At 35.0% G+C, this 14,503-nt stretch overlaps 1 pseudogene; it reads left to right on the forward strand.

Annotated features, from left to right (window-relative positions):
- Positions 1–10,329: 10,329 nt before the first annotated feature.
- LOC132413139 (nascent polypeptide-associated complex subunit alpha pseudogene) lies at positions 10,330–12,298 on the forward strand (annotated as a pseudogene).
- Positions 12,299–14,503: the final 2,205 nt, after the last annotated feature.

Genomic DNA, 14,503 nt, shown 5'->3' on the forward strand with positions numbered 1-14,503 from the left:
ATTTCTCTATATAAAGTAACAATGGAGTATCTCCAGAACTTTTCCAAAATAATCTGAAAATAACATACTCCACAAGCCTTGTATAGTCACTACATATTATAAAAGGATTCTGTGCCACAGATCTCCTAGTTCTATGAATTTAATGAGGTTCCAACCTAAGTCAACTTTCAGAAGAATGAAAATTATGTTTAAGTTTTATTCAAATTAATCAAACCTAAAAGACCAAAAATTTCCCTAAACCCCATAAGGTCATAACCATCATCTCAAGACAGCTGTGATTCAACATAGTTAGAACAAATATTTTCAACCTGTGATGCCAAATATGGTAACCACTAATTACAAGTGCCTACTTAAATTTAAATTAATTAAATCAAAATAAAATTCAATTCCTTAGTCGTACTAGCAACATTTCATTGCTCAAAAGTCACATGGGGCTAGTGGCTAACTGGACAGGGCAGATTATAGAACATTTCTCTCACTACAGTTCTAAAGAATCACTGAACAACTTACACTAAAGAAAAAAAATTGTTTTAATGCAATTTTAATTCAATTGCATGTGATATCTTAAAGAAGGAAAAGGAGTTCTCAATACACCAAATACACCTTAAATATGAAGCAAATCATTCTTTTAGTTTTATTGTCCATAATGAATACTAGCATTTTTTGGACCAGGGAATATCCAAATATATTTCTTTCTTTGAGTATCCACTCTTCTTCTGGAGTACCCTTCCTCTTGATTTACAAATAAATCTGATGTTATCGAAAAAATATATATATTTTTTAAATCAAGAAAAAACAATATATGGTACAATAAGATGTGACTGAAATCGTCCTCCCTATGAGAATCATTAAACAGACTGCATTAAAATCTTTAACTATACTTTTACCTATTCAGTATTACGTTAAAGAATGTCAATTTGGATTCATACTGTATTATTTTAACAAATATATTTTTTACATTTCCCCAAATTAAGAGCAGATACCACAAGAGAGCAGATTCCTCCCTTTAAACCCAAATATAGGAATTAATTATAATTTTGTGGGATACTATTCTATACCCTACAAATATAAGAAACCAAAGTGCTTCAGAGTACATACGCAAAAATGTGATTTTCCACTCATTCTCAAATATACAGATCACTAACTAGAAAGAGGCAAAACAGGTAGCATATAAAAACGAAGAGTCCTGGACACCATTAAGTGGGCAACTGACATAAAAATAATGCAGGACTAGTCCCAAGACAGACTTTTAACAGCCATATAATATATAATCTATTTTAGTCCTAACAATATGCAAAGAAACAAAAACATCAACAGAATTTTTTTCTAAATATTTAGTAATAAAATTACTTATACCAAATCCAGATCTGTATCAATCTCTTCAGCCTGAAATGGAGTGAACCACATAGATTTCAACTGATCATCCATGACATCAGCTAGCACATATGCAGTTCTAGAATACAGAAAGTATTTGTTAAAAAGCAGAATTCCAAAACTAAATATTTTAGCTTAACTTCTAAGTAAAACATGTGAACAACACAATTAAAAATATTACCCTCTAAAAGTATTAATAAGATTTGTACTTAAAAAGACTCCTTCAAGAAGCTATTTAAGAATTAAGTATTCTTAAAAACCAGTAACTTGGAAATTAATCCTGTTATGACAAATTTTGATCTTTCAATAAAATAAAACAAAAAGCCAAGTTTATAACACTGTACCAATGTGTAATTTTTCCAAATTTAGAGAATAATTTCATCATATTAAATATTCATTATGCTCTAAAAGGACAGTGCTCCAAAGATCAAGAGGCATATCCTCTAGATCAGGGATCAGTAAACTATGACCCCCATTCTGCCAGCCTGTTTTTGTACAGCCTGCAAGCTAGGAATGGTTTGCACATTTTTAAAGCTTTTTTAAAATAAACAAAAGACAAGCAAAAAGCTACAGAAGTATATGCAACAGAGACTGAATGTGGCCTGCAAAGTCTAGATTTTTTATTATCTAGCCCTTAGAAAAAAATAAGTTGCTGGCCCTCTCTAGATCCCAGCCATTAAATATACAATATCTATTCAACCACAAAACATTGCTTGTTTTACCTATTGTTAAACAGATTCTGGAGAGATTCTGGAGCTGAAAGTACTGGTTCTACATCCTGGTCACCAAGAGGTAAAGGATCACCCGATGACTCCAGCATCTGCTTAAGTCCAACCACATTGTCCAACAAAGAATCCAGATTGTCATCATCTTTTGAATGCTCCTAGATACAAACAAAAGCAGAATAAGAAGGTGCAGGTAAAACCTGAACATTTATGCCCATCATCTACTGACTCTTTAGTAGAAAAGGTGGTGTTATTTCACTACTAAGAAATTTGGAACACCATCAAGAAATTATCAACTTAACATTAAGTATATTAAAATAAAACAAACACCAAAAATGATTGTTGTTACTTCTAAAGAGTGGTAGCAGGGGGCACCCTGCATTCAAACAATAGATAATTCAAAAAGTACTGCCTTCATGTACTCCTTAAAATTCGTAATAGTATGGGGACTTCCCTGGTGGCACAGTGGTTAAGAATCCGCCTGCCAATGCAAGGAACACGGATTCAATCCCTGGTCTGGGAAGATCCCACATGCCGTGGAGCAACTAAGCCCACGCGCCACAACTACTGAGCCCATGCGCCGCAACTACTGAAGCCCACATGCCTAGAGCCCGTGCTCCGCAACAAGAGAAACCATCACAATGAGAAGCCCGCGCACCACAACGGAGAGTAGCCCCCCCTCGCCGCAACTAGAGAAAGCCCGCGCACAGCAACAAAGACCCAATGCAGCCAAAAATAAAACATAACAAAATTTTTTTAAAAATTCATAATAGTATGGAAGACTTCACTCCAAATTATTAATTCAGAGTATAAATACCCGACTGAGAGTTCACTGTTTTAAAAAGTCACTAAGAAAACTTGTACAAGTCAAACTGAGAAGAAAATATGTCTTGGGAATGAGCTCTTCTTATTTTGTTTTGTTTTGTTTTTTTACCAAAACAAGCTTCTCTAGTTCAAGGAACAAATTTTCTGGACTTTCTTCTTTGCTTTGTAGAAGCTGTTTTAACTCTGCAGCATTAATACTCATCGTCCGTGATGGATGAGCTCCCTCTACTTCCATGAGACCACTATCATCTCCACAACATCCCTGTAAATGTCACACACAAGTTAAATTTGAGAGCAGATAAATTTGCAAAAAATGCTTCCAAACTTACTCAGATATTTAAGACTGCTGCAATCTCCCCCTCAATGTTTTTGTTTTTACATCAGTATGAATGGCTAGTTTTAAGAATTAGTCAGCTCAAAGCTGAAACAAGTTTTCTTTGAGTTAAGACTCACAAAATAAATAGGTAAACACTTGTATTCAAATTACTGGCACCAAGATTTCTCAACAAAAATATCCAATGACAAATACACAGGCACTTGCAGGAAACGTAATACATTAATTGATACTCAAGTTAATAAAATGCCTGCTATAACAGAGAACTAATGAAAGCTGAATTTGTTTTTCTGGAGATAAGGCAAACAACTAAAGAAAACAGTAACTATCATATTTAAGACTATGTGCAGTCATACAGAAAGTTAACATTTTCTGCTTTAAAAAGTATGCCACATAGGGCTTCCCTGGTGGCGCAGTGGTTGAGAGTCCGCCTGCCGACGCAGGGGACATGGGTTTGTGCCCCGGTCCGGGAGGATCCCACATGCCGTGGAGCGGCTGGGCCCGTGAGCCATGGCCGCTGAGCCTGCGCGTCCGGAGCCTGTGCTCTGCGATGGAAGAGGCCACAACAGTGAGAGGCCCGCGTACCGCAAAAAAAAAGTATGCCACATAATAAAATGAATATGGGAATGGTGAAAAAAATTCACTAGGCAAAACAAATCTCAGTTCATGACAATAAATCCATCCATATTGTCACATATGAAAGAACACTTAAGTAGTTTCAAATCTTCAGAACATGGCCCTGTTTTAAATGGTTCAACATGAATATTGGTCCTACCAATCCAAATGTAAGAGTCAGTATTTTTAAATTAACAGTAACAATTAAAATTTGTTTGTAGCTCCTACCATTTGTCCTATAACTGGACACATTTCGGTGAAAACTAAATGAAAATTATTCTTCACAGATTCCCACTCAAACTGATACTGTGCTTGAAGCACACTTGTTCCTTTCAGAAAACACTAGACTGAGGAAGTCATTTACATTGTACTATGGAAGAGAACATACAGTTTTAATAAGAAATTAATAAACCATTATGTCTACAAGGGTTTTAACTGCTCTGTTTGGAGGTAGCAATGAAGACTAGGTTGACGATGGTCTAGTTCATGTTTTATTTTTTAAAAATTAAACTAAATGAGTTAAAAGCAATTAAAATGCACTAACAGACTGTGAACAGTTATCTTTAAAGGAACTGTCCCCTACATGTTGTTAAAATGTATGAATTACAGACTAAATTTATTTTATAGAAATAAGTATATTAACCAGAATACAAATTATCAAGGCATCTATCTGACTTCTTTCCTCACTCTTAGTTTTTCATACCACTTTAACCAGAGGTGGGAAGTTCAGTATAGCTGAATCAGAAAGTATTATAATGATTATTATTTTTAAACGTCAGGGAAAACAGAAGAAAATCAGTTTTTTAAAAGAGAGGGGAAAAACTATGAACTAATTAAAATATTTGGAATGATGTAAAATTTTCACCTCTACTATCTTGCTTTTTCATTATTATAAACAGAAACAGTTTTAAACAACATAAAATGCATTTTAAATTCTATTCTACCTACTTGTTATTAAAAGTAGTCTTAGAAAATCTAAGGTCAAATTTATCACAATTTGATGTTTTCTATATATACATTACTGTGAGAAGTAATAAAAGAATTTTTAAGGAGATTTTTTAAGCTACACAGTTATTTCAGAAAAATGAAAATTCTATCAAATTTGTGATACCATTTCAAATCTCCTTAATCATTTGTCAAACACTTCAACTATTAAATTATACAAGACACTGTACAATTACACTGGGAAAAAGCTAGTAAGACATGGTCTCTGACCTAAGTGACCTAACAGTCAGATAGTGGAGTAGGAAATGGTAAATAGGCATATAAATGATCTATAAAAAGAAATCATTCAATAACATGCTGTGAAGTGTACAGAAAGAAAAGTAATATCAAAAGGCTTCACAAATTGGGATGCATTAAAATAGGCACTAAAAATAGGCACTATAAATAGGCATAGTTTGACCAGGGCGGGGTGGGGGGGTGGGGGTGGGAGAGGGAGAGGGAGAGGGAGAGGGAGAGGGAGAGGGAGAGGGAGAGGGTGAGGGCAACAAACTAAGAGAAGCATGGCCAAGGAGATACATATAGTAGATGAGACTTATGGATGATGGCTCCCAGCAAGGGAGAAGAAGTGTTTGCAAAGGTAACTTTTTGGCCATACAGTGAATAGTCTTGAATGTCATGCTAAAAAGTTTGGAATTTATTCTACAGATATGAAAAGGTATTGTAGGGTAGAGTGATATGATCCGATGTCTGCTTTAGGAAGTTATGAACTCACACAAAACTATTTAGAATGTACCAAAGAAGTAAATGGAAGGAAACTGGAAAGAAGGCTGATACAGTACTCTGCAAGAAAATATCAATAAACAGCTAAGAGTTATACAAAAACTGAATATAAATTCTGGAGTGGAAAAGTACAATGAGTGAAACAACAAATTCACTAGAGGGACTTCCCTGGCAGTTCAGTGGTTAAGACTTCGCCTTCCAATGCAGGGGTTGTGGGTTCGATCCCTAGTTAGGGAGCTAAGATCCCACATGCCTCTCAGCCAAACAACCAAAACAGAAAACAGAAGCATTATTGTAACAAATTCAATAAAGACTTGAAAAATGGTCCATATCAAAAAAAAATCTTTTAAAAGAAATATTTATTTATTTGGCTGTGTCGAGATCTTTAGCCTGCGGCATGCAAACTCTTAGTTGCAGCATGTGGAATCTAGTTCCCTAACTAGGTATCAGACTCTCGCCCCCTGCATTGGGAGCACAGGGTCTTAGCCACTGGACCACCAGGGAAGTGCCCTCCCCCAAAAAAATCTTTAAAAAAAAAAAAAAATCCACTAGAGGGGCTCAACAGCAGATTTGAGCTGGCAAAAAAAAAGAATCAGTGAACTTGAAGAGGGTCAACTAAGATTATCCATTTTAACGAACAGAAAGAAAAAAGAATGAAGAACAAGCATAGCCTCAGAGACTTGTGAGGTACCATCAAGAACACCAACACACACATAATAAAGAGTCTCAGAAGAAGAAAGAAAGAGTCAGGAAAAAATATCTAAAGAAATAATGACTGAAAACTATCCAAATATGATGAAAACATTACACTTTGAAGAGGATCAACAACCTCCAAGTAGAATGAACTCAAAGAGATCCACTCTTAGACACATCATGATCAAACTGTCAAAAGCCAAAAAAAAAAGAGAATCTTGAAAGCAGTAAGAGAGAGGTGACTCAACTAATAAAATATTAACAACTGATTTACTGTCAGAAACTACAGAAGGCAGAATGCAGTAGGAAAACATATTCAAAGTGCTGAAAGAAAAACACTATCAACAAAGAATTCTATAACTTACAAAACTATCCTTCAAAAATGAGGGAGAAATAAAGACACTCTCAATTCTTTTTTTTAAGTGAGAGAGAATCTGTCACTAGCAAACCTACTCTACAAAAACTACTAAAAGGAGTCCTGCTGGGTGACATGAAAGGATATTAGACAGTAACCTGAACCCACATGAAGAAACAGTATGTCAGTAAAGGTTAGGTAAAAGGCAGTATAAACGTATTTTTGTTTGTAACTCTTTTCTTCTCCTATCTGAATTAAAAAACAGAATAAAGCAATAATAATAAAACTGTGAAGATGGACTCACAATGTATAAAAATGTAATTAGTATGATAACAGCACAGGAACAAAGCTATATTGTAGCAGTTTTTGTATACTACTGAAATTATGTTGGGATTAATCAGAAAGAGACTATTAAATTAAGGTGTTAAATGTAGTATCCAGGGCAACCACTAAGAAAATAACTTCTTTAAAAAAGGTAAAAGAGAGAAAAAGGAAATTAAAACAGCACAGTAGAAAGCATCTGTTTAAAGCAAAAAAAAAAAAAAAAAAGGAGATAAAGAAAAACAAAAAGATATGTAGGAAGTAAAGAGCAAACAGCAGACATAAATCCTCCCTGTCAATAATTAAACATTAATGGTTTGAATATACCAATCAAAAGGGAAAAATTGGCAGAATGTAAAAAACAAAACAAAACCTGATCCAACTATGCTGTCTGTAAGAGACACACTTTAGATTATAAAATACAAACAGGCTCTACGTAAAAGGGTAGGAAAAAATATACTATACAAACAATAACCAAAATAAAGCTAGAGTGGCTATACCAATAATACAAAATAAAAGTTTAGACAAAAGCTATTACTAGAGACAAAGAAGGACATTTTATAACAACAAAAGGGTTGATCCATCAGGAAGATATAACAATTATGAACATATATGCACCTGACAATAGAGCCCGGAGATGCATGAAACAAAAACTGACAGAAGTAAAAGGAGAAAGAGACAATTCAACAATAGTTGGAGACTTCAGCATCCCACTTTCAGCAGTGGATAGAACAACTAGACAGAAAATCAACAAGGAAGCAGAAGGCTTAAACAACTATAAACCAACACTCGTAACAGACCTGTATAGAACATCCCTCCAAATGGCAGCAGAAGACACCTTCCTCTCAACTGCACATGAAACATTATCCAGGATAGAAAATACCCCTAGGCTGTAAAGGTAGCCTCAATAAATTTAAATGGATTGAAATCATACAAAGTATGGTCTTTGGCCACAATGGAATAAAACTAGAAGTCAGTTACAGAAGGAAATTTGGGAAATTCACAATTATGTGGAAATTAAACACACTCCTAAATAACCAAGGGGCCAAAGAAGAAAAATTAGAAAATATTTGGATATGAACAAAACCAAAAACATGACATACCAAAGGCAGTGCACAGAGGGAAATTTATAGCTGTAAATACTTATATTAATAATGAAGAAAGATCTCAAATCAATAACCTAACCTTCCAAGTTAAGAAACTAGCAAAAGAAAAGTAAATTATCCCCAAAGCAAGTAAAAGGAAGGAAACAATAAAGATTAAAGCAGAAATAAATAAAATAGAGACTAGAAAACAGAAGAAAATCAAAGAAACCAAAATGTGGTTATTTAGAAAGATCAACAAAAGTGACAAACCTTCAGCTAGACTAACAAAAGGGGAGAAAAAAGGAGAGAAGACTTAAATTATTAAAATCAAGAATGAAAAAAGCGCCATCATTAACAACCTTACAGACATAAAAAAAGTTTATAAGGAAATATAAACATTTGTGTGCCATCAAGTTAGTAATGTAGTTGAATGAAGAGAAACAAATTCTTAAAAAGACACAAACCACTGAAACTGACTCAAGAAGATACAGAAAATCTGAACAGATTTATAAGTAAAACTATTTAATTAGTATCAAAAACGCTTCCAACAAGGAAAAGCTCAGGTGGCTTTATTGACGAATTCTACCAAATGTTTAAAGAATTAACAACAATCCTTCACAAACTTCCAAAAAATGAAAGAGGAGAGAATACGTCCTAGCTCACTCTATGAGGCCAAAGATATCACAAGAAAGCTACATACCAATATCCCTATTGACTATAGACCCCAAATTCCTCAATAAAGTAAAGCAAACTGAATCTAGCAACATATCAAAAAGATAGTACACAACGAACAAGTGGTATTTATTCCAGCAATACAAGGTCAGTTCAGCATGTAAAAAGCAATCAATGTAAAATATAATACAGAGAAAGACAACATGATCATTTATTTCAATAGACACATAGAAAGTATTTAACAATATCCAACACCCTTTTTCATGATAAAAACACTCAGTGAACTAGGAATAGAAGGGAATTTCTCTGACCTGATTAAGGATATCTATGAGTAACCATAGCTAACATTGTATTTAATGGTGAAAGACTGAAAGCCTTCCCCCTAAGATTAGGAACAAGACAAAGATGTCAACTCTTGCTACTTTTATTCAACATGCAATGGAGGTTCTTGAGAGGACAATAAAGCAAGAAAAAGAAATAAAAGGTATCCAAATTGGAAAGGATACCCTCGTATTTAGAAAAGTCTAAGGAAACCCCTAAAAACACTTTCAGAACTAATAAACAAGTTCAGCAAGGTTTCAGGACACAATATCAATATATGGAAACCAACTGCATTTCTAAACACTAGCAAAGAACATTCAGAAATGAAATTAAGGAACAATTCCATTTACAACAGCATTTTTTAAATTCCCAATTTAATTAGAGGCATAAACTTAACAAAAGAGGTACAAGACTTACACATTGAAAATTACGAAACATCATAGAAATATAGACAACCTAAATAAATGGAAAGCCATGTCATGTCCATGAATATGAAAACTTAATAGTACTAAGACAGTTATATTTCCAAAATTGACCTACAGATTCAATACAATCCCTATCAAAATCCCAGCAGTCTCTTTGCAGAAATTGACATAGAGACAGAAAAGGAGATTAGTGGTTGCCAGGAGCTAGGGGAAAGAAGTAATGGAGAGTTTCTGTTAATGGGCACACAGAGCTTCTCTGTGGAGTTACGAAAACATTCTGAAATTAGATAGTGGTGATGGTTGCACAATTCTATGAGTATACTAAACCCCACCAAATTGTTTAAAAGGGTGAATTTTATGGGATGTTATGAAAATGTTATGCAAAAAGGAGCAAAAAGGAGAAACCAAGGTAATAACAGTGAAATACAAAATAAGGAATGAAGTATGAAAGGTTTTGTGAATGAAACTGACAAGAATGAGCAGCTGCTGAAGATGGTGAACAAAAGGGGAAAGTTAGCCAGTATTCATGGTTTCTAACTTGATGGTCAGGAAAGATCAATGGTATAAAAGCAGGGCACAGAAAAGATGAACCAAGTGTATGGGGAAAGGTAACAAATTTGATTTTTGATATTCAGAGATTCTATCCACCAGAACGCAAGGGTAGACGGGAGAGGGAAACACAGAAGATGGAAAAGGAATCGGGCAGGTTATTAAAAGGGGTAAGATGTACCTCATAGATAGAAATGAAGTGATACAGGGGTATATTTTCCTCTGATTAAGGAAGAATACAACAGAGTAGAAAGAACAGGGAAAGAATCTAAGGGAGAGGGAAAGAATTTAGAAATTAAACAGGGTGGTACTGACCTCAATGAAGGAAGTAAGAAAAGCAAATTTATTGATGAGGGATGAATAAAAGCATTAATCAGCAGTCCTGAGAGCCCAGAGGAACCTGGACAGCATGAATGAACACTGGTTAGTCGTTTCTGATTAGAAACTGTTTAACTGATGACACGTTTAAGGAAACTGTCCTGCAACAGGCATGGGTCACGCTCTCACTTGCTCTCTTTCTGCCACCATCTTGGTTCCACGTTCCCCGCACAAAATGCCTGGTGAAGCCACAGAAACCGTCCCTGCTACAGAGCAGGAGTTGCCACAGTCCCAGGGTGAGACAGGGTCTCGAACAGAATCTGACAGTGATGAATCAGTACCAGAGCTTGAGGAACAGGATTCTACACAGGCAACCACACAACAAGCCCAGCTGGCAGCAGCAGCTGAAATCAATGAAGAACCAGTCAGTAAAGCAAAACAGAGTCAGAGTGAAAAGAAGGCACAGAAGGATATGTCCAAACTGGATCTTCGACAGGTTACAGGGGTTACTAGAGTCACTATCCGGAAATCTAAGAATGTCCTTTTTGTCATCACAAAACCAGAAGTATACAAGAGCCTAGCTTCAGATACCTACATAGTTTTGGGGGAAGCCAAGATCAAGGATTTATCTCAGCAAGCACAGTTAGCAGCTGTTGAGAAATTCAAAGTTCAAGGTGAAGCTGTCTCAAACATTCAAGAAAACACACAGACTCCAACTGTACACGAGGAGGAGAGTGAAGAGGAAGAGACTGATGAAACAGGTGCGGAAGTTAAGGACACAGAATTGGTCATGTCACAAGCAAATGTGTCAAGAGCAAAGGCAGTCTGAGCCCTGAAGAACAACAGTAATATTGTAAATGCTATTACGAAATTAACAATGTAACCATCTGAAAAGAGGGCCTTTTTTGGTGTTTCAAAAGAGTAACTGCAGCTGGGTTAGAAATCTGTACTGTTTTTATCATTAATAAAGTTATGGCTTCTTGTTGGATGAAAAAAAGAAAAAAAATCTGTCAAACTGATATTAACATGTCACTTAGCATCTGGTAAGACTAATAAGTGGTCTTCCATCAAGTAAGACACTAAAATCTCTTTAGAGTATGTAGCTACAGTCCTACTGTTAAATATACCAATCTTTCAGAATCAAAGCATCTGGTAAGTTTAATCACTTTAATAAACTACATATGACACAGAACAAATAATAATTTGCCAATAAAACTGGCACAACAATAACTACAAACACAACAGGCAGCCAAGAAGGGCTTACTGGAGGAAATATTCTCAGTATAAATTGTATGCCTAAGAGAAATATACTAAACAGTAAATTTAATTTTCTCTTATGAAATCATCACATACATTTATTTTGTTAATACTGTACTATACAGGTCCTCGATAACTCTTTCTAAACAGAAATCTTAAATATGAGCTGCATTTCTTAAATCAATGTTGACAGAATATCAAACCCATAGGATGTTAACAGCCATACACATACACATACACATACACACACACACACACACACAGACGCACAAGTATTCTGCAGGCAATACATTTGGACAAAACTGGATTAAATTGCAGTAAAGCAAGTTTCTATTCATCCAGGGCCTTTTAGAGCTTTTAATATACTAATGTGCAGTTGAGCTCCATCTGGGAGACATTCCCAAACTTATTTGACACTTTTTAAAGGCAGGCCTATTAGTGGCTTCTAGAATTGTGTCCACAATATATACCACAATTTTGATAAATACTAATGAGAGAAATTTTTAATTAGATTTTAACAATAAGATTTTAAAGCTAGGGAAATAATCTTTAATTGTATCTATGATGGATCCAAAATATTCCAGTATAATAAGCTTGACATTCACCCCAAAAATCACAACATCCAAAACAGAGCCAGTAAATGTACAATTAAGTGACACTAAGTAAATATTTGATTAAGAGACTGATAAAATTTGACTATTCTGACTGACTCTAGCAAGGTAACTCAATGTAAAGAATGAGGTAAAAAAATAAATGCACTATAGGTAGTATTTTTCTCTCTTTTAAGAAAATGTAAATCATAGAGTATTCACAAATTAATAATGATGCCTAATAAATTAGAGTTCAATAAATTCTACTCTTAAACATCTACTTTTTTGATAAATCAAAACCCCGTACTTATAGTGGGGTGAGGACACAGAAAAAAACAGTACTGTTAGTTCCAAGTTCCAAAAACCGTTATTCCAAGATATTTTTGAACCCAAGCGATTTTTTTAACATATGTAAAAGTTTATAAATATAAGAAATACCAAATACATATATATACTTACCATTGTATCAGAATTAAGAATCTGTCTCATAAATTCCAAAAATGAAGATGCAAGTTCACCCGTGTCTTTACTAAATGTGCTGACCACTCGTTTCAGTAAACTATGCAGAGCATTACTGTTTTTCCTTAAAGAACTGTAAATAAAGAAAATAGGCAATTTCTTAAAATTTGAGCATATAAATCTAGTATAAGAAATGAACTATCTCAGGACTTCCCTGGTGGTGCAATGGTTAAGAATCCACCTGCCAGTGCAGGGAATGCGGGTTTGAGCCCTGGTCTGGGAAGATCCCACATGCCGTCGAGCAGCTCAGCCCGTGTGCCACAACTACTGAGTCTGCACTCTAGAGTCCGTGACCCACAACTACTGAGCCCGTGTGCCACAACTTCTGAAGCCCACACACCTAGGGCCCATGCTCTGCAACAAGAGAAGCCACCACAATGAGAAGCTCGTGCACTGCAACAAAGAGTAGCCACCACTTGCCGCAACTAGAGAAAGTCCGCGCACAGCAACAAAGACCCAACGCAGCCAAAAATAAACAATAAATAAATTAATTAATTTTAAAAAATGAACTATATCAGTTCAGACAGCCTAAAATTTAGTAAAATTAAAATTTTACATTTCAAAAAATGTAAAAAAGTACCTTGGTGTTACCTGTCACACAAACTATTTAACAAAGCATTTTTTATAGTTGATATCTCCTTTTAAGGATAAACTTCAAAAACACTGAAAGAAAAAATTTTCCCCCAATAATAACGCTATAAAACTCAGCAAAATAAACTTGCAGGTTCCCTTTTTTACACTTTTTATAACCTGAGGATTTCTCTAACGTGAGGTTATAGCTGTCTCAAAAGCCTGACCAGAAAGCCTAACTTATGTAACTACAAAGAATGATTAACTTTATGACATTGTAATCTGACAGAAAGAAATTAAGGGTACAGAGTAGGCATCAGCAAACTTTTTATGTAAAGAGCCTGATGATAAATATTCTAGGCTTTATGGGATTATACATAACTCAATCTGTTTCTCTCTATACAAAACATCAGTCTCAGTCACAACTACTCAACTGCTGATACAGTGGGAAAGCAGCTGCAGACAACACATAAATACTGGCTATGTTCCAAGAAAGGCTGGATTTGGCCTGTGGCCCACAATTTACCAACCCCTAATATAAAGAGATTTCAGCATAAGAAACAATCACGATATGTATTCAAAATCATGACAATATACAGCCCTGCTAAAATTATTCTATGCATTTACACAGTTCATAGTTGATCAAAAGAAAATTTCAAGATTTGGGTAAAGCAATACAAAAGAGAGAAAGAAGACTCGTGTTCTTGAGAACTTGATAAAATAATAAAATGGACAAGGCACAACGAACAGGAATGATATTAAATACAGAGATAATACAATTAATGGAAAAAGTAAAGGTTCAAAATTGGACTATACCAATTACTAGCCTCTACTTATAACCTTAAGAAAGTGAACCTTACTTATACGGTCTATCAAAAACTGGGGTCCACTACACACCTTTTAGAATATCTACAATAAAAAAAAAAAACTAGCAATACCAAAATCTGGCATTTTGCTGGTAAACTTGTAGAGAAGTTGTCTATAAAAGGGTAGCACACTGGACTGCTGGGGTGATGTAGATAGCTCTGCATGGAAATGAGATACTAGACACATGACTCTACTCATTTGTCAAAATCCACAGAACCGTGTATTATAAAACATGGGTGAGGTTACAAAGAAAGGGGGAAAGCTAGAATCAACCTTCTGATATTGTATTAGAATCAAAGTATCTGTATGGACTCATTTAAAAAAATACATACAGACAGGGACTTCCCTGGTGGTCCAGTGGCT

The sequence above is a fragment of the Delphinus delphis genome, chromosome 17 (genome assembly GCF_949987515.2).
Source record: "Delphinus delphis chromosome 17, mDelDel1.2, whole genome shotgun sequence".
NCBI classification, from domain to species: domain Eukaryota; kingdom Metazoa; phylum Chordata; class Mammalia; order Artiodactyla; family Delphinidae; genus Delphinus; species Delphinus delphis.